This window comes from Pleurodeles waltl, chromosome 2_1 (genome assembly GCF_031143425.1).
Source record: "Pleurodeles waltl isolate 20211129_DDA chromosome 2_1, aPleWal1.hap1.20221129, whole genome shotgun sequence".
NCBI lineage: Eukaryota > Metazoa > Chordata > Amphibia > Caudata > Salamandridae > Pleurodeles > Pleurodeles waltl.
Window position 1 is genome coordinate 623,492,435 of NC_090438.1, and position 13,122 is coordinate 623,505,556.

Genomic DNA, 13,122 nt, shown 5'->3' on the forward strand with positions numbered 1-13,122 from the left:
TTTCGCGGCGTACCACAGCCACAAAAACTATGGTGGTAGGGCTACCGGAGACAGGGAATTCCTTCCCTGTCACCGGTAGAAGGCTCCACCAACCCCCAGCAATTGCCAAACTCCCCATCCCCCACCCCCCTAGAATTATAGGACTCCCTCAAGCCCACATGCACCCACATGCACCACGCATGAACCCATCCATCATCACATCCATACACCCATTCACTCACACTCATCCATACACACATTCACTCACACATACTCACACGCATACACACTGACATGCAGACATGCACTCCCTGTAACATTCATAGATGCATTCACTCACATGCATACCACCGCGCATACACCACAACACTCGCAGATACACACACACATGCACACACACATTCATACACACACTCAGACACCACACACAACACCAACCACCCTCCACTCCACTCCTCCTCCCCTGATGGACACCCAACTTACCTCGTCTAGTGAGGAGGTCTTCCGGCAGGGAACGAGAAGGGGTTCAGCTACCGCCAGCAGTGCCCCACCAGCAGGACACCACCAGGCCATATGAATGCCCATAATACGGCTGACGGCACCTTTCTGGTGGGGAAGTGCAGGTGGTAGCACCAACTAGGTGCCTCGCACGCCAGCATGGCTATTGCCAGATTTCTGCCCTAATTGTGGCGGAAATCCGGCAGTGTCCATATTATGGCGGGTGGTCTTCTGGCAGCTGTGGCATCTGTGGTCTTGGGAAAAGACAGCGGATATTATAATGAGGGCCATTGTCTCAGCTCTCACACACACTAGCCTATTGGGCTACACACAGACTGGGATCAGGACAGGGATGCAGGAAATTCCAGACATTTCTGTAGGGGGAGGTCTCCAGATGTTTCTTCTAATTCAAATTGGGCACCAGGTATAAAAATGGGACCCCATGCCTATTCTTCAGTACACCCATGGCCCTGTGGATGCCATAGAAGAAGGACTGCCCTGTTGTCAGAGGATTGCCCTGCTTCCTCAGGCTTGCCTGCTGTCTGAGAAGGAAGACTGGACCGACCTGCACCCTTCACCCCAGGCTGAAGGGACTCCAAGGGTCAGGTGACTAACCTCTTGATCTGAGGTACATGGACACCACAAGCTCCAAAGTTCATCCTGGAACTGCCCAGCTGGCTTGCTGCAATGGATCTGACTTGACATATTACTTCACCTGCCTGAATCCTGCTGGCCTCTGATGGGGTGAGTTCCTGATCCCTGATAGGTTCCTCCCCCTTCCAAGACCTGGATCACTAGTGAGGCATCAGTTGAGCTCCTTCTTGAAGAAAGGGAGAAAGCCTGAAGTTTTGGGCTCTTTGCAACTATCATTGGGCCTGTTTCGCCTCAAGATCTTGACACCCGTGCCAATCACTAATGCAAAGCTCTGGTCAACCCAAATCCTCTCACTACAGCGACCACCAGCCACAACGGACAACCCACGATCTGCACTTCGGCTATAACATTGACAGCCCGCGGTGACCGCAAACACAAAGCTCTAACAATAACCGTCCATGACACAGTATCTTTACACAATAGAGATGACCGCCTTCGACATTCATCCTGCTTTTCTTGCTAGAACAACAATCAACACTCTCCTGCTCCTCGCTGGGTCATCCACTGCAAACAGAAGTCTTTGCAATGGACTTTATGAGGTAACTTTTTCAGAGAGACTAACCTGGTCCCTGTATCCAGTCTGCTCTACATCATGGTCGGCCTGACCTTGTGACTTTTACTCAGTCTTGCTCAACCAGATACTGCGAGTGGTGCTTTGTGTTTTCAGGCACTAAACTTACCTTAAATCTTTTTTTTAATGACATATCCCTGTTTCTACTGATTGGATGTTTGCAATGTTGGTGTCAAAATATTTATTACATGCTACTCTATTTCCTAAATTGGTATGGAATATTTCGAGTTGTGTTTTTACTATGTTGCTGTTTAAGTGTTTAATAGATACTTTACAGATTGTGTCTAAGTTAAGTGAGAAACAATAAAGGGGTTCCCTAAAAAGATGCTAGTAGCTCAATCAGGGAAAATTATGAGTAAGAGAAACTACAACGTGAGCTACAATAATCATATATGCTCTGAAGATCAGATAGTCTTCAAAGGTAATGCCCTATAGGGCTTGATAGATATATGGATGAATGAGAGTTGATGAATTGAGATCATTAAAAAAGGGAATACCGGACTGCTAGACCAAATCAAATAATAACACAAAAAAACAGAAAACAAAGTCACAATAAGAAAAACTTTAATAATGTGCTAAAAATACACACATAATAGTGAAATAAAGGAATTATAAACTATTAGACCCTAATATTCTAATCCAGACACATCACAATGGGACTAAACAACAATGAACAATATAGTTACATCAAAAAAAATTCTTGCACATGTGACAACATTAATAAACCAATACATAAAAAGTACAATAAAAACAAACATATAAAACCATACTCAAAAAATGGGTAAATACACATACATCGATGATGATCTAATACAAAAATAATCTATATCGAGAGGAGAATAAATCAAGCAAATATCACTACAGCAAAGATATGCTGTGGGAACCAACGGCCTACGCGCGTTTCGGTGTTCCTAATGGTTATAGGTCACGTTCCTCAGGGCCATTCCCATTGATAAAAAACGAAAAAGAATTTTTCAAGTTCTAGCAGCCAGGTTCTCGAATTGATTGATCAAACTTTAGATAGTTGATGTACTAAGGTCACATAGTCATGTCATTTCAAATGTCTATGTTGGTAATTCTAACAAAGTTGTAATCACTTGTTGTTCCGGGCCTCTATGTGGGCATAGTCATATCAAATGTGACGGAGAAAGTTGGTTTAGCTGCCAGGGCTAGAGATGTGTTTTACGTTGATGTCCTATGTTTGGTAATCTCTGTAGAAGTTTCAAACTGATACGACTTCAAAAGGAAAAATCCGCTTCGCCGATATGCTCTTAATAAACGTGTCTAAGTTAAACCTAATTGCTTTTGTGCCAAGCTACCAGAGAGAGTTAAGCATATGTTAATATAGTGACTTTAGTTACCATTTAATGAAAGGCCAATCAAGCAACATGTAAAAATGTTCACCCTGAATGATCACATAAAAAATATTGGGCTTGATTCACAAAGGTAAACTTACACTTTTCATTATTCACAAAACTGCAATTTAATAGTAAGTTAAGAACTGCGGACACTCCACAGTCAGGATGGAGGACACTGCACATAAAAAGAGGCAGCATGCCTATCTTTGTATGTGCAGAATTTTCTGCCTGAGTGCGGAGACTCTGCATTTGTAAATCTGCAATTAAAATGCAGTTTTGTAAATTCCGAAACCAATGTAAACTTGCACAAAATTGTATGTTTAAATTTGTGAATCAGGCAAACGTTGTTTACCTAAGTATTTTCTATCCATGACATGAATCCTCATTTGGCATTCATTGATGGAAGTTTTCTGTTCTAAGTGTGGGATCCATCTATAGAGCTATATGTCTCTCTTTTCACATGGAAGAGACTTATGAAAGCAATGCAGGTCTTTGAATCTTTACTGACAACTAAGTATGGGTATGGCGTGGGAGGCATCTTGTTCCTTCAGGTAAGAGAGGCATCCATTGCAAACTTAAAGACTTCTACTCACTTCAAAACCTATGCTCAACCCTAAGGTTGAAATAGTTTTCTTTCTTTGTCATCTCTCACCACACTAAAATGGCTATATCCTCCTTGATAATCTACTGTGGCTTGCACAGAGGTCAATTTTATTTACACACCATATATAAACATAAAGCTTTGTTTCTATTTTTACAGTAGATATTTCTGCTATGTTATGTTAGATTTTATCCTAGAATGTAGAGATGATCTTTATACTTGTGGTCTGGTCCGACCCACCTGTAATCCTGCATATATTGACCAGATCTGTGCTACCTACACTTCCCACAATGCTGTGGGACGTGTCCTGAAGGTGGGGGGTGCTCTGCATTTGCGTTGCACTAATCTGTGACCCAGGCATTGCCGCGAGGAGAGGAGACCCAAGGAGGTGGATTTGCCCCGAGGCTGTACAGTCAGAACCCAGATCAGCAGAATGTTGGAGGTCAGCATGCACTGGTGAAGGGGGACACCGGTGCTGTGATTGCTCGGTCGACGGCTAAGCAGAGGGCTGCAGAGGCTGTTCTCTGACTGACTGTGAGGCACAAAGGTGCTGTATCCTACTGGCATGGCCTACATGCAGCCCTGTGAGCACTTTTACCGATGTGCTGGCGATAGGGGCCTCTGAGTGGCAAAGACCCAAGGATCTAGTGGAGGGTTGGAGCTGCCCCCTGCTGAGTGCCTACAATAACAGGCAGTATGGACAGAGGTGAGGACGCGAGGTAAGGCACCGTATTGTAATCCCGGCAGGTGCATCAGTGCTGTTGGCCACAATTGTCGGGGACCCACGGCTGCAGATCGGCACCAACATAGGGGTTACGGGCCCACCTCTTGGGCATTGCTCCATATTAAACTGTGAGAGATGTGATGCTCCTGACCTGAGATCGAGCATTTGATTCAGCGTACCCCAGTGGCCCCTACAAACATTGCTGACATAACCCTATAGTAAAGGCATCCATCTCCACTAGACTGCACACTAGAGGGGACCTACCATGATGACTCTGCACTAATGTCCTTGCTGAGTGATGGAGTGTAACCTGCCGAAACTGGGTTCGGCTGTCCCAGTGACACTGGAAAATAGGGACCCTTTGATTAGCTGAGGGCCGCGCACTGGTGGAGGTGACTGCAACTGGATAACCAGTATTTAGGGGCCCTATGCCGAGTTGAGGGTATAATGACCTTTCCTGTGATCCACTGAACTGTAGACGTCAACACTTGAACTGCTACCTGACTCACTTCATAGGAGATGCGATAACATACAATGTCAGAAATTACCGCAAGTAGGCATCACCCAGTCCACAGTTACCGATGCTTTACAGGCTGAAAAGAGGCTCTGCCCTACACTGGTGGGCCATGAAGTGGTGAGTTGAGTGCCAGGCACATTGGTGCCTTGTTGAGCACTGAACCCCTAGCGCTGATTTACTAGGCTAGTGTGTTGACTAGCAGACATGATGGTGTGACCTAAGGCCCCTAAAACTCAAAGCCTAGATCCCACAGATGCGACAAAGCAGGCATCTCTTCTAGACCTGATCGGATGCCACGACCAGACTGGATGCCACTCTTCGCAGTCCCTCCGTGCAATTTGATGAAATATTGCAGGCCATATCAGACTCAAATGTTTCCTTGGATGCTAAGATCGACACAGTCTTCCTGGAAAATATTTTGCTCAGGGTGGACCATCTTAAACTGGTGGAGAGGGTTGACAAGTCTAAATCAACACTCACCATCATGAGACCCACCTTACAAACCCTCCAGACGCAGGTGCAATACCTACAGTCAGAGGTCAAGGCGTCTTATTGAAAGGCGGAAGATGTGGAGGGCAACTCTGGCCGCAACACTGTTCAGCTCCTTAGCTTTCCAGAACGCCCGTAGGGCTCTAACATGGAACTGTTCTTGTAAAACTGGCTGATGTCCACTGTACTGGAGGGTAAAGTGCCAAGGGTTCTTTCAGTGGAACGGGCGCATCACACACCCGCTAGGCCGCCATCACCTTGAGATCAACCACACCCAGTGATCGCCTGTTTCCTCAACTATAGGGACCACAACTCGATCCTGCAAATGTTCCGCTCTAAAGTCCCCTGGAGATGTGAAAGCATCAATATCATGGCGTAGCCAGACTTTAAAGCTGAAGTTCAATGACATCATAACTCTTACAATGCAGTTAAGCAGAAACTTTGTCAACTTTCACCAAAATATGCTTTACTGTTTCAGGCCAAATTGAACGTGGTACATGATGTTGTTACTCACTTTGTTTCCACTCCTGAGGACACCTGGACCTGGCTGCATGACAAAGGAATGGCGGGAGCAGCAGAGGAGTTGGTGACGTCTAAGCCTCGTTGCAGGAGGTGCAAGAAACTGACACATCGACCAACTAAGGAGTAGGTGGCCAGGAAGGGAGCACAGGCAGTGGAGAAGGCCTCGCTTCTCGGCGTGAACTCTTTTGCACTGCTGAGCCAACAGCCTCCGTTTGGATGGTAGCTCAGTGGCAAGCAATTCAGAGTCTTCAGTGGAGGCCACGACTAGCCTGCTGGATGATGCCTAGCCTGCTGGATGACTTGATCTGACACCTCGGGTACCTTCCAGTGATTGATGATCTATATGCGTCTTCAGATCTAGTGGCTTATCAGTCTGGCTGCCCAGTGGTCAAGATTCCATGTTTCAGATCTGGACTCCCCATCATGCATATAATGGTGGGCCATCAAGCGTGCCATGCCCCAGAAGGCAACGAAATTGGAATAGGATCCTGCGGGGGAGAAACTAGTTCTGTTTGTAAACGTTTTGCACTAGTAGTCTTACTGGCATTGATGGGGTTACTTTCTTATGCTTTCCCTCTTTCCTTTGGTGTTGATTATTCTTTTTCACTCTTCATTACATTATGACAAGTGGAGGCGCAAGCTGAGAGGGTCTTGGGAGTGCAGTCTATACCGGTTGGTGACCTATGGCCTGTAGTTTCATGAAGCAGAATGTTTGGGCTTCACCTTCAACACACAGAAGCAACACGAGAGAGACTAATACACTCAAACACTATGACACATGGGCGATCACCTCCATACTACTGCTTCTCACTATGAATTGCTGACTTGGAATGTGCGTGGCATGGCCTCTATCATTAAGTGATGCAAGATACACACAAATCTAAACCATCACCATATACATGTAGTGATTTTGCAGGAAATACATCTCACACAAAGTGCAATTGACGGGGTGTGGGCTAAATGGAGAGGTCAGTTATACAGCATCACATCTTCTCCATATGCAAAAGGAGTACTGGTATGGATTGCACTTGGCGTCCCCTATGTGGTTGAGTCCCACTGGATTGATACAGAGGGCAGGTTTGTGATGCTTGAAGGATAACTGGATGGCCTCCCACTGGTGGTAGCAGGCATATATGCCTCAAATGTTTGGCCAGTCTGACTTCTTCAACACCCTTACCCCAGCATTATTGTGAGATCACCATACACCTGGAATATGGGACGGAGACTATAACTGTGTGCCTGATGTGAGCAGGGACAGGTTGGTTCCTCACTTCAGGGACCAGCGAGCATCCAGGCGACACAACAAATCCAGGAGTGGATAACCTAGCATCGCTTGTGTGATGTCTGGTGCTTACATAATCCCATGTTACATGAATATTCTTATTATTCTCCAGTCCACAGAATTCACACAACATTAGATCTTTTTATCTGTCGGGATTCCATGGGTGAATGGGTTATGGGGCAGAATTCCTGGCACAAATACTCTTGGACCACTCCGCATTAGTAATCACGATGACCTGGGAGACAATACGATTTTGGATTTCTTTATGGAGGCTCTAGGTGGAGGCCCTCCTAGACCTACCATATAGAAAGGACCTGTCAAACCAGATTCTCTCCTATGTTGAGTGGAATAACAAGACAGCGACAACCAGGGAGCTGGAATGGGAACCTCATAAGGTTGTAGTGAGAGGCCATTATCTGGGGCAACCTAGGGGGCCCACAAGGTCTTGACAGCTGAACTCCTCACTCTAAAGGGGAGGATGAGAGACCTGGAGATGGAGTTGGTACACCGGACTACCCATGTGGACCAACTCTGCTCCTCATGCAGGGAACACAGAGACATACAGAAACAGCTGGGGAGGCATGATTATAGGCGCCATCTGGCCACTCTGCACACAGAGGGGGACCAATCTGGCAAGCTGCTGGATTGCTAGTTAAAAAAGACATAAACAGGCAACGGATAGGAGTCATAGGCTTGCCAGATGGCACATTGGTTAATACGTACGTGGATGTTAACACTTCCTTTATGGAATATTACAGATCACTATACATAGCATTACCTACACCCTCTGCTGAATGTGTGCGAACATATCTCTGAGGCATGACACTGCCCAAACTGTCCTTGACCCACAGGGAGGAACTGGAAGTGCCACTACAAATAGCTGAAATTAAGCAAGTTATTAAACAGATCACCAGGAATAAGGCCCCAGGCACAGATGGGCTCCTCATAGAATACTATGGAATGTACACAGCCACACTGGTGCCCAAGTTATTAGAGGTCTTTAACGAATGTAGGAAGCAGGGACAACTGCTGCAAACCCTCAGAGAGAGAGACACTAATCATAGCACTTCTCAAGCCTGGACATGACCCTCTGGACGTCAGGTCCTACCGTCCATTGTCCCTTTTAAACCTGGACTGTAAGGTTCTGGTAAAAATATTGGGCAATAGAGTGCTTCCGGTTATCGACAGTCTGGTGCACGCAGACCAATTGGGCTGTATTCCCAGTCGCAATACGTTCCTCAACATACGACTGTTACTTCGATTAATTAACATAACCACAGATCATGATAGAGGACTGAGTGCAGTATCACTGGATATAGAAAAGGCCTTTGATACCTTGTGATTGGAATACCTCGTGCCCTCCCAAGATTGAATGGGTTTTGTCCCCACTTTTGTGAGTTCGATCTGGGCCTTATATTGGAACCTGACTGCGAGAGTGCACACAGGAATTACTATATCGAATACCTTCCATTTTCAAAGAGGTACCAGGCAGGGATGTCCGTTACCCCCTCTATTATTTGCTCTGGCCTTGGAACCCCTAGCATGTGAACTACAAGTTAGGACATGGAAGTGGGGAAGACAGGTACAGGGGGAATACAATGTCTCTTTACATGCTGATGATACGCTACTATACTTGTGAGACACCCCCTTCATGCTCCCAGCCCTAATGAAACTGATGGATGATTTTGGGGAGCTATTTGGCTTAAGTTTAAACTGGTACTAATCATGTATATACCTGTTGGCACGAGTACAGAAGTCATAACAAGTGCTCCTCTCAGGGTGTCAGCTGCAGTGGTACAGATTTATCATAGGCCTGATGATCTTAGGGATGGCAATATTGGAAAGGCCCTGAGAGGGATAAGCAAGTCTGTTCCCTTCTGGACCTCCCTGCTGCTTTCCCTGGTGAGGCGAGTGGCTATAGCAAAGATGCTGGTACTGCCCAGACTCCTCTATTATTTTGCTGCCCTCCCCTTGTACGTTCCCGAATTCATTCTTCAGTGAATTACATGGCGTGATAACCAAGCTTATATGGGGTAGTGGCAGACGGAGAGCAGACCTCGGTGTTGCAGAGACCGCAGCTGATGGGCGGCTTGGCGCACCCAACTACAAGTGGTACCATGCAACAGCATGTCTTCAATGGCCAATGTGGTGGCTGGGCATGGGCGCCAGTTCCAAAAGACCAGCAATGAAGAGGTCACACAATGGGGCCCCAATTTATACATGGCTGTCATCGCTGCAGTCTTGATTGATAGAGGAGTGCTGGCAGATGAGGGTAGCCTTACTGTACTGGATGCGACATGTGATAGGGCAAGGGAGTAGTTTGCACTACTCTCCCTTTATTCCGATCTGGCAGATGCCAGTATGGAGAGACTTAACCAGTCAGTTTGATGTGTCTACCTGGGAGGCGGCAAACATTTTGACCCTGGGAGACCTATACCTGGAGGGCCTCCTATGACCTTTCAGGAGATTAGGGATACAGGAGGCACTTCCTGGTATATCATGCAATCCAACAAATGCTGCAAGTTGCATGGGGAGTGGAGGGGAGGCAGCCTCACTGCTCCCAGGTATTACATGCTCACAGACGGGGGCACATAGCGTGCTATCACAAACATATACAATGCATTACAAACAGTGGCATCTGACGGGTTACTGCAGGCACGGGCGAGGTAGAACATAGTGCCATCTCCACCACTGACTGACACACAAGGACACAGACAATGCGGCAAGTTAAGGAAGTGTCACGCCACCCATGCTTCAGGTTCACGCAGTTCAATTATATACACTTTATTGGATACAACGCATGTAACCAGGAGCTGCTTCTGTATGCCCCTAATGTCGAACACCAGACACAGGCTTCTATCATATGACGTGAGAGTGCACACTGCTCCCTCATGCCTGGAAAGAGGTTACTGGGATCACAAGTGAGATAGTGGAGCAGGCGCAGCCACTTACCCCAGAATCCTGCATGTTGGGGGTGCAAAGACGAGCAACATGGGTAAATAGATGCAAAACTTTGCTGACGTGGCATTCGTCCTCTTCAAGTGCATAATAGCAAAGCACTGGAATGCCCGGTTGATCTAGATATTAGGAAATGGTTGAAATCATTCCGGACATGGACTCGAGCCGAAGCTGACTACTACACAAGAATGAGCCTGCAGGGAATAGTTATGGGAGGAGGGAATTGTTGGAATGAATATGCTGCAACCAGGCTAGGGCTCTATACTGAATGGAGATTTCTCATGCATACCACATCCACTATTACAACCAATGTTGATTACTGTAATGTATAATGAATACAACTGAACCACTGATGTCCATAGCTGTCCTAACATTTGTAAGATATCTGGGGGAAACATTACTTATCCCATATTTTACTTTATTGTGTGTTTCTTACCCTTTTCATATCCCTTCATCTTCTCACAAACTTTGTTCAGCACATGGCAATCCTATAGCGAATTGAAGAGATATGGTATATTGGACATCCTTTTTGCCTGTACTGTGTTACAACTTTGATACAAATCAATAAAATAAATATGTATATTAAAAAACTTCAGATGTGTGGTGTTCATCTGGAGGACTTGTGATGTCTGATAAATTACTCTTATCCACTGTTGTGTCTTCTAAAGCCTTATATTTTTTAGGGATGAGATGTTTTCTCAGTTTGAACATCATTAGTCTCTGCTGGTTTTGAGGAGAAAGACCAGTCCTTCGGAGTATGACAATTGTACCAGCTACATTGAAATCCCACTCTGAGGATACATTTGCTATGGGACATGCTAGATATTGTATTGCCTTTCATCTGAGTTATGACCATTGCTTCTTTTTCTATGCCTAAAAATCAATGGCTTTCAATCCAAGTGCAGTTTTATTTCATAACCAAGGTAGTATTGTATAATTTCTCTCTCTGTTACCAAAGCTATTGACCTTTGCTGTTACCTGCACCTGCATGCTTAATTTAATTCCTGGAACATTCATCATCAACCACTCCATTGCAGAGGCTGGATAAAGTGATGCTGTTGATGGTGGTGTTTCATTGGCAAACACATCTTGGGAATGGTGATGGTTTCACTAGTGAAGGGTGTTGCTGCTGCAGTTGTGGCATGCTTCTGGGCTCAACTCAAAGCCAACACTGCACTCTCCAGTGATAAGCAAAGAGAGTATTTCAGTTCTTCTCTGTCATCAAATTTGTAGTCTTTCATATTCCATTTTACCTACTTCGTAATGACCGAATTTGTGTGAAAGGAGACATCCAGTGCTCAAATGAAAGTAGATAGACCATTTTTGTATTATAGATCCAGTACTGTGGAACTGATGTACTCTTCTTTTTGCAGTCTGAGATTTGTATTCACAAGTAGGATTAAGTTGTTGACCAAAGCAGATTTTTGTTTATTGACTTTGTTATCTAATTTTTCTACCTTAGGCAAATGGCACGCGCAACAATGGGATGACTTCGTGGATGGTACAATCCTCTTTATCACCTTTATCCGAAGAACGGGTTGGAGAAGATAGGGGAGTGGTCTTTCTTTTCCTTGAAGGTGGTGGTGAAGACAATGGCCCTCATTATGACCCTGGCGGTGAGTGATAAAGTGGCGGTAATACCGCCAACAGTCTGGGGGTACCGCCAAATTATGACCATGGCAGTGATAACTCCCATAGACAGCCAATGTACCACACCAACCTCCAGATGGGAAACAACACTCATCAGGGCGGTAGCTGCCTACAGCCAGGCAGAAGACAAAGTACTGCCCACCATATTAAGACACATCACTCTGCCACCTTTTGTGGGGCGGTACCAACGCCATCAAAACCCTGTCAGAGACGCATCATTGAAGAGAAAGGACTCACCATTGGAGACACAGGGAAGAACAATGCAGCCATGGAACCCGAACTGCAAGTCCTTCCGATGATCTTCTACTTAATGCTCCACCTGGAACACCAACGCCGGAGAAGACGACGATGGTGAATACAGCCGCCTAGCTCACAAGGGAGGGCGGGAGGGAGAAAAACGAGAGTGACACACATACGCATGACACACACCTGACACACACACACCATTCACACAACCAGCTGCACACGAAAAACAATTTGTCCCCGAAAAACTGCAGAATAATGCAAGAACAACAGGAATGGATGAAAGTGATTGTAATCAGATCAACATCAAAACAACTAATTCGATTTGTCAATGAAATAGATATGTACACATTTACACAAAGGGACACTGTCCAGTCCAATGTTCAAAGGGCCCACATGGCCACAGGGCACAGTCTAAGGCCCAACTCAATTCCTGACCACATCCGGATAGTACACTGCAGGGGCATCAGTTTGCAAATAGGCAGGCACCTCAGGGGGAGGGTGGGAGCACCTCAGACGGATGCGGGAACAAGGCCACTGGTTCTGGAGGGGGCTTCATGCCTATTGCTCTGTTGTGGGGAGTGCAAGGCCACAGTCTTTCAGGTGGGTGAGTTTCCCACTGGTTCTGGAGGGGGTTCCATGCCCACATCTCTGTCCTGGGAGGGCAAGGCCACAGTCTCTCAGGTGGGTTATTTGCTCACTGGTTCTGGAGGGGGCAACTTGCCCATTGCTCTGTCTTGGGGAGTTCAAGGCCACAGTCTCTGAAGTGGGTGACTTTTCCACTGGTCCTGGAGGGGGCAACTTGCCCATTGCTCTGTCCTGGGCAGTCCAAGGCCACAGTCTCTGGAGTGGGTGACCACCCCACTGGATCTGGAGGGGGCACCTCATACAGCAGCCCCTGGAGTGTGGCCTACATAGCGTCCGCTGGCAGTGACGGATGCAGTGTGGTGTTGGAGGGAGGAGCCCTCTGGGCAGCCTCTGCACTTTCAGATGGCTGCAGAGTGGTGGTGGATGGAGGAGCCTCCTTGACAGCCTCTGCACTTTCGGATGGCTGCAGTGTGGTGGTGGATGGAGGA